Below are 7,278 nucleotides of genomic sequence, written 5' to 3' on the forward strand. Positions count from 1 at the left end.
TAGTTCTTCCTACACCTTGTAAAAGCACAAGGTACTTAAACTATCAAAAAACCACGAGGCTCACAGTTAGATGCCAATCCTTATATGTTGAAGAGATAAAATAATTTGCGAATTGACTATTGGATATAGGTGAAGGGAATGTTGGGGGGGGTTCAAATGACGACAGATGAATGTACAAATTCCGATGATCTAATTAACAATTCATTATATCCAATATCTGATTTAATAGACTTTGTCTATCCTTCGAATTTAAACAAGTTCTATTAACTTACTTTCGAGGACGGGAAATATTATCCTTTGAAATTATATGTGTTTATTAGACGATTTCTATATTTTCACCCGTGACGCCCACAAAACAATAACCTAGTACTCTACTAAACACAACAATCTATCACATGAACCAACGAAATTTTAAAAATGGTTTACGATTTGGGTTACAGTAAGAGGGGATTTGGATAGCACAAAGAAATTCTTAAGTTTTATCTCAAGCTACCTGCTAAAGGGCAGACATTAGCTTAAAAAAAAATATCTTGTAACAGTTTAACTTGCAAATAAAAGGCATTCAATCTTTTACAACCAACTCTTCATCATTATTCAGTCCAATTTAAATCAAAACATTTTTCTTTCTTTTAAGTTCTAACAATCTAACCGTTAGTTATTATTAAACTCGAGCCAGGCCGAGCTTGAGAAGACTCGGCTCATGAACAATCATGGTCCCTGTAATTTGACCTTTTTGTAGTTGACAGGATAACTTTTTTTGTATATTACTTTTTATTGCCAAAAAACATCATCATTGACGTTTCGGTTCATTTCAAGCTATCCGTGTAGATTTGTGATGGATTTACACTACCAAGCTCACCTTGCTCGACTCAAGCAAGCATTAAACTTGTGAAAGGTTAATGATGCAGTTTCGGAAGCGATCAATGGCTCGAGAGACTCATGATTAATCAAAAGGCGATAAATCGAACCGAAGTTCCAAGAACAATGTTCTTTTAATAATAAACTTAATCAAAAACTGAATAATACATAACCTTAAACTCTAATTTATACTAAAATAAAATGAGATAAACTTGAAAACAAGATAAACACAAAATATTAAAAGATAATAAAAATCAAAATTTAAATAAGAAGATGCTCCTGCATAAAAGCTTGTTAATTAGCCCTAATCGTTAACCTAAATGAGCACCACTTGTGATTGGTTTGAAGTATCAAGCTCAGCTAGCTCGACTCCCTATTGAGCATAACATAAAAGTAAGGAGCTGAGCTGTTATTACCCAGGTTAACTTCAAAATGTGGGTCCCATCCAAACATGTTACCCAACCCATCTATTACCCAACTTCAACCAAACCAAACCAAACCAAACCAAACCAAACCAAACCAAACAATACAAAAGTAAGAATAGATATAGACATGATCTTAAAAAATAGGCAACTTTAAACTACAATCAACAAATATTTGGAAGTGTAGTATGATTAATATCTATAACCATTACTATTTACAATTCACTATATATCTATCTATCTACACATGTACCAGGCATCAAGTCCATTTAACTATTTGACCTTGTAACTTGTTATTTCTATTGCCATAAATCTCCAAACTTCTTCATGTTTATTACCTAAATTATCCCATCTTTAAACGGGCCAGACTCTGCAATGAGTTGTGTAACGAGTTTCACCTGACATAATCGCAAAACAGAAAACAGTTCAATATACAAGTATGTAACTCTACTACATTTTTATTCAAACTCGAGCCTCGTTATGATTCAGTTCAATACAAACTCACCCACTCATTGCAAATGGGTGGAAAGTGTGCTCGAATGCATTGGACATCCTAAATCATATTATTTTTATAAAGCTAGATTATTAAATATTATTTATATAGTCAAGTTTTCTGTAACCATTTTAACATGTCACTTATGTATAAAACTCTAAAACTGGATAAAAACAAGCCTCAGTGAGTCAGCTCAACCAGCCCGGCCCGTTTTTCCACCACCAAGTTTCTTTTAAGAAGATAACTAGGGGTGTAAACGGGCCAAGCCGCTAGCGGGTATTCAAAATCGGCTCGTAAAAAGCTCAAATTGAGCAAGGCTTAAACGAGCTTGAGCCAAAAAATAAGTTTGTTTAAAAAAGGGCCCGAGCTAGCTCACGAGCCTAAACGAGCCTGCTATTTAAATGGTTCTAATTTAATATATAAAATTTACACTTATATACTAATTAGATTTATATATACATTTATGAAAAAATATAAGTAATATATATTATGTTATGCATAAAGATTATAATTAGAATAATAAAAAATAAATCACAAAATGTATATAAATTAAATAATATGCAATACAAGATCCGACTCTGGGCAGAGCTAGTTTTAGAAATAGAGCTCAAAACGAGCCAAGCTCGAGCCTAATCGAGCTCCAACACAGCTCGTTTACACCCATGAAAATAACAATGTTACCTGATCTGTTTCTTGGGACAAGAAGTTGCCGATGACTTGCCTAAAACCTTCATCTAGAAGATAATGACAGCTGTACGTGGTGACGGGCAGATAACCTCGTATTTTGTGTTCACCTTGGGCTCCCGCCTCTACTTTGTTAAGATTCAGCTCAATAGCAGCTTCTATCGCCTGTAATATCAATAAAAAATATTGGGATAAACCAACTTAGATTATGGTAATGTGTTAAATACAGATTAGATCATTACTAGTTATTAAAATTGACTTTTGCTTATTTGCTTTTTGAAAAGCAAAAGCAACTTTTAAAAAGCTCCATTTTGAAGCTTTTGGAGTTGCTTTACCAAACACCTTTTGCTTTTCAACAAACAAATAGCAAATAAGCAAGTTTTAGAAGCTCACCCAAACACCCCCGAACCAGTTCTATTTTACAGTTTACAGCTTTGCTTTTAAAAAAATTTGAGTTAGATACAATTTTAGTCCTTGTGGTTTTATCCAAATAACCCTTTTAGTCCATTAGTTCTAGCTTGACTTTTTTAGGCCAATAGTTTAATTTTCATATCAATTAAACTCCAGCACACTAACCCAATCCAAATTTTCTGTTAACTTTTATAGAGAGACCAAAATACCCTTGACTGTTTATGCTATTATTTCATGAAATGATCAATATACCCTTGTTTATTAAAATTAACAAATAAAACCAACCTAATTAAACAATATAGCATTATTATTTTGCTCAAAATCTCAAAAAATATTTTGTTTGGTTAAAAGGCAAACCTGATAGTAGCATGCTTCAAAATGCAAACTTGGATAATAAACTCGTGGTAGGCATCCCCACAACCGCCCGTATATTGTATCTCCTCCAATAAAGATTAAGAGCTCCAGCAACAACCTCATCTCCTTCCTCAGCAACAATCAGCATTACATTATCCCCCATTTTCGATCCCATAATATGAAAAAAATCTTTTGTTAGATAAGCCGTACCCCACCTGTACACGCGAACATAAACACTATAAATTAATCAACATGAAGGGGGGGCCACTTTAAGATTTAGAAAGAATTTCATCATATTATTTTGCACAACTTAACACATAGATATTTACAAAAGCTATAGAAAAATGGGTGATTAAAGAAATCAAATATTCAACTTAATGCTAAACTGTGAAATTAAATATTACTCTTCTGGGTAGGGGTGTAAACAAGGCAAGCCTGATTGAGCTAATAGAGATCGGCTAGTTAAAAGCTAGAATCCATCTGAGCATAGCAATAACAAGCTCGACCCTTAAATCAAGCTTGTTTAATAAATGAGCCCGAGCTCAATCCAGCTTGCAAGCCTGCTATTTATATAACTTTTTATTTAATATAATAAATATATATTTGTAAAATAATAACTATATTATACAAACTTACGGCAAAAAATAACTAAATTATATATAATACATTAAATATAAATAATTATAATTAAAATTATACAAAACAACCAAAATGTATTTAAATCAATTAACAAAATGTCAGGCTCGGTTCGTTTACACACCTACTTTTGGGGATGGATAATGGATTTAATGATTACAAACACAATGGATGAAGAGTGAGTCATATGCACTGAACTTGTTGTCTGTAGTGTTCCTGTAAAATGTATAAAAGGTATCCCAGTGCTTGGCCTGTCAGTAAGAAAATAAATAAAGTAAGATCCAGATTCTTGTATGTGAATCATACCATAGATTAAGCATTTAAAGAAGAAATAGAGGTAGCATCACACCTTAATTTCATAACCTCGCAGCCTTTTCATTTTCAAGTTTTGTGCAGGTATCTGCATGAAGATGAAATTTTAAAATAACCTCAATTCAGAGCGGCACTCGGGTGCTCAAATTTAGGCATACAGAACTTTCATGGTTTCATTTAAAGTAGTATAACATAACACAATATTAAACGGATGTACCTTTTTGCATTCTTGTCGAATGTTTTTTCTTTTACTTTGCTTCATGTCCATCAAGAAATCATCGAAACTGTTGATGTGAAGAAAATTTAGTAGAAAACAACAATACCATTCCCCAGAATTAAAAAAAAACAAAAAAAACTGAGAAGCTCATCAAATCCCACACTCAATTCATGGTACCGGCAACAAAATCAGATCGTAACATCATCACCAAAACCCGATTTCATCCACCGGAGCGTCAAATCAACAACAACAACCTTGTTGCCTTTAAAGCCTAAACATTGTGCCATAAAACTAGCTTGAGGGTGGAGATGTAACCGGTGGTAGTTGCAGGTGTAGGTGGAGCGACAGTGATTGCAGGTTAAGCCCGAGTCGGCGGTGGTTGGAGAGGGAGCCGGAGCCGAGGGTTTTTACATGTGGAAGCGAAGCCGATGGTGGTTACAGTTGGAGATGGAGCCGATGGAGGTTGCAGGTGAGGGCGTAGACATCAAAAAACCCTAATTTGGGGATCTAGGGTTTTAAAGTTTGCATCAACTTCACCTTTTTCTGGGTTTGAAAAATCTAATTTGGGGTGGGTGGGGTTAAATATGTGCTAGTGGTGGTGTGGCTTGTTTGGCCGGTGGTGGTTTTTTGAGACAACATGAAGACGGTGGGCTTCAATTTCTATGTTGGATTTCTTTGAAGAGTTGGGTGGAGGTGAAGGTGGAGTTGGAGAGAGAATAGAGAGGATTGTGTGTTTAAGAACCCACGGTGGTGCAGTGGTGGTCGTTCGATGGTGCGGTGGTGGTCATTTGACGATGCGGTGATGGTGGTCCGGGGGCTGATTTTTTAGTTTGTTGTTAATCAAAAGTTGCAACAAATCAAAAGTTGTGGTAGTGAATGGTCCAGAGTTTAAAATTATTTTAATTTGCAATACTAAAATGACCAAAAAAACCTCATGTGCAGGGCACATGACCATATTTAACGGCAAAAGTTAACTGGGTTAGGGTCAAAGGACATAATGTGATAATAGATTTTAAATGCAAAGGATGTTTTCTATCATTTCTTTTGCTAAAGAACGTTACGTCTATTGCCATTTTGTCTATTTAAAAATACTAATATTTTGTGCATCATTGCTCACTTTCTGTAGTTGCGGTTTTTCCAGTGATACTGCATACCAGTCCTCTGCAGAAACCCTTTATCTTTCAATGCATGCCATTCATTTTCAGAGGCAAATGTTATGTGCAATGATGAAACCTGAAACTGTTAAAAATACATACATAAATTAAAAAATGGAACCAGTTAATGGCAGTTTCATTAATTGCTTCTACAAGAAGTTACCAAAGCGCTCCAAGTGAAATCAACGTTTAGTAACACTACAACATCAACCATAATGAAGTGCTATGTTTTATATGAAATAGACTTTTGATAGAAAAAAAAGACTGCTAGTTCCACTTCCAAGTAGGTCTGCAAACGAGCTGGGGTAACTCGGGCTTGGCTTGTTTATCTTAACGAGCTGAAATGCTGAGCCCCTCGTCAAAAGCTCTGCTCGCTTAAGTTTGTTTAACATAACGAGCTGATATGTTAAGCTCAAGCTCAGCTCAACAAAAGCTCCATATCAGGCTTTTGTTTATTCTTTAAAAATTTTATATTTTACACAGACTATTATATAATTTATAAACTACAAAGTTCATTAAATTTATACATAGTAAAATTTTGGGTCTACTTTCATCAAGCCAAGCAAGCTTTTTTCAAGTAATTCCAAGTTTGAAGATAATACCTTAATGGCCAAATCCTTCATAGCAGATACTAAAATGTCAAACACTTGATCTTTGAAGGAGGTGTTCCTCAGTAAGATCCTTGGACCAGGTACGGGAGTAAAAGGCACACAGCATTGTAACTTTGGATAATACCTTGAACCATAACGGTAGTAAGCATCAGCCCATGAATGGTCAAAAACATATTCACCGTATGAATGACTGCAGTTGCAGAAAAGAAACAAATATGAGATAAATGAAAGAAAACTTCATGTAACATATGTGAAGGACATTGCAGATAATAACAACCTTTTAAGATAGAGTGGGATGACGCCTAGGATATTATCATCTTCATCTTGTGCAACTATGTGCCTTGGAAGCCATCCTGTTTCCTGAAGATTGATAATAGGATTCTATAAGTTGGTGCAAATGAAACGCGGTGAAAATAATAATAATAATAATAATAATAATAATAATAATAATAATAATAAGTATTTGTAACCTTTATTGCAGAAGCTGATTCCTCTAAACTTGAAAGAAAGGCGTGGGAAAGGAAGGGATTAAATTGTTGTGGACCGGTAGCATCGAGACAGCAGGCATCCCAACAGGTAGATGGAACTTCCAAAATAGAAGAGACAACAGAGACTGATACAGTTTTAGCCTTTTCAGTGTCTGCTGCTGACTCTTCCTAAACGTACGTGTGTATATATATATATATATATGGTGAGGGCAATTAATACAGTAAAGAAAACCTTGCCAACAATATAATATAATGATAAATGATTATACACATTAGTTACCTACCTTAGCATGAATCTTGGTTACAGCGAAGTTGTGTATGGAGAGATGCGTTTCGGGTGGATTGTTAGATTCCCAGAAGAGTGAGTTGATTCTAGATGTGTGTTTGGTCATATGAAAGTCCTTTTTACATGAAAACCCACCTCCCTGTAATTATGAGGATTAGTATTCTATTCTGACTGAAGTTGAATGATTTCATTACAAAATCATCAGATGCCCATGTGCTTTTACAAATGAAACATGTTCAGCTGATAGATGATTTTGTGGGTGCGGGTACTTACAAAATCGACGACAAGAGGACAAGGACAAGGACAAGGACAAGGACAAGGACGAAGGACAGCCATGACGCAACCAAGTAAC

General features: G+C 35.0%; 1 pseudogene across 1 annotated transcript; it reads right to left on the minus strand.

The window, feature by feature from the left end:
* Positions 1–1,300: 1,300 nt before the first annotated feature.
* Positions 1,301–6,913, minus strand: LOC143599524 (uncharacterized; annotated as a pseudogene). Its single transcript, XR_013147304.1, has 12 exons — positions 6,878–6,913; positions 6,623–6,808; positions 6,430–6,512; positions 6,144–6,342; positions 5,505–5,626; positions 4,388–4,454; positions 4,208–4,258; positions 4,057–4,109; positions 3,226–3,437; positions 2,455–2,622; positions 1,369–1,678; positions 1,301–1,325 (listed from the first exon to the last, which is right to left on the minus strand). The product of XR_013147304.1 is annotated as an uncharacterized LOC143599524 (transcript).
* Positions 6,914–7,278: the final 365 nt, after the last annotated feature.

This window comes from Bidens hawaiensis, unplaced genomic scaffold (assembly GCF_021521415.1).
Source record: "Bidens hawaiensis isolate Kalapana, Puna unplaced genomic scaffold, B.hawaiensis_p1.1 tig00052306_1, whole genome shotgun sequence".
NCBI classification, from domain to species: Eukaryota; Viridiplantae; Streptophyta; class Magnoliopsida; order Asterales; family Asteraceae; genus Bidens; species Bidens hawaiensis.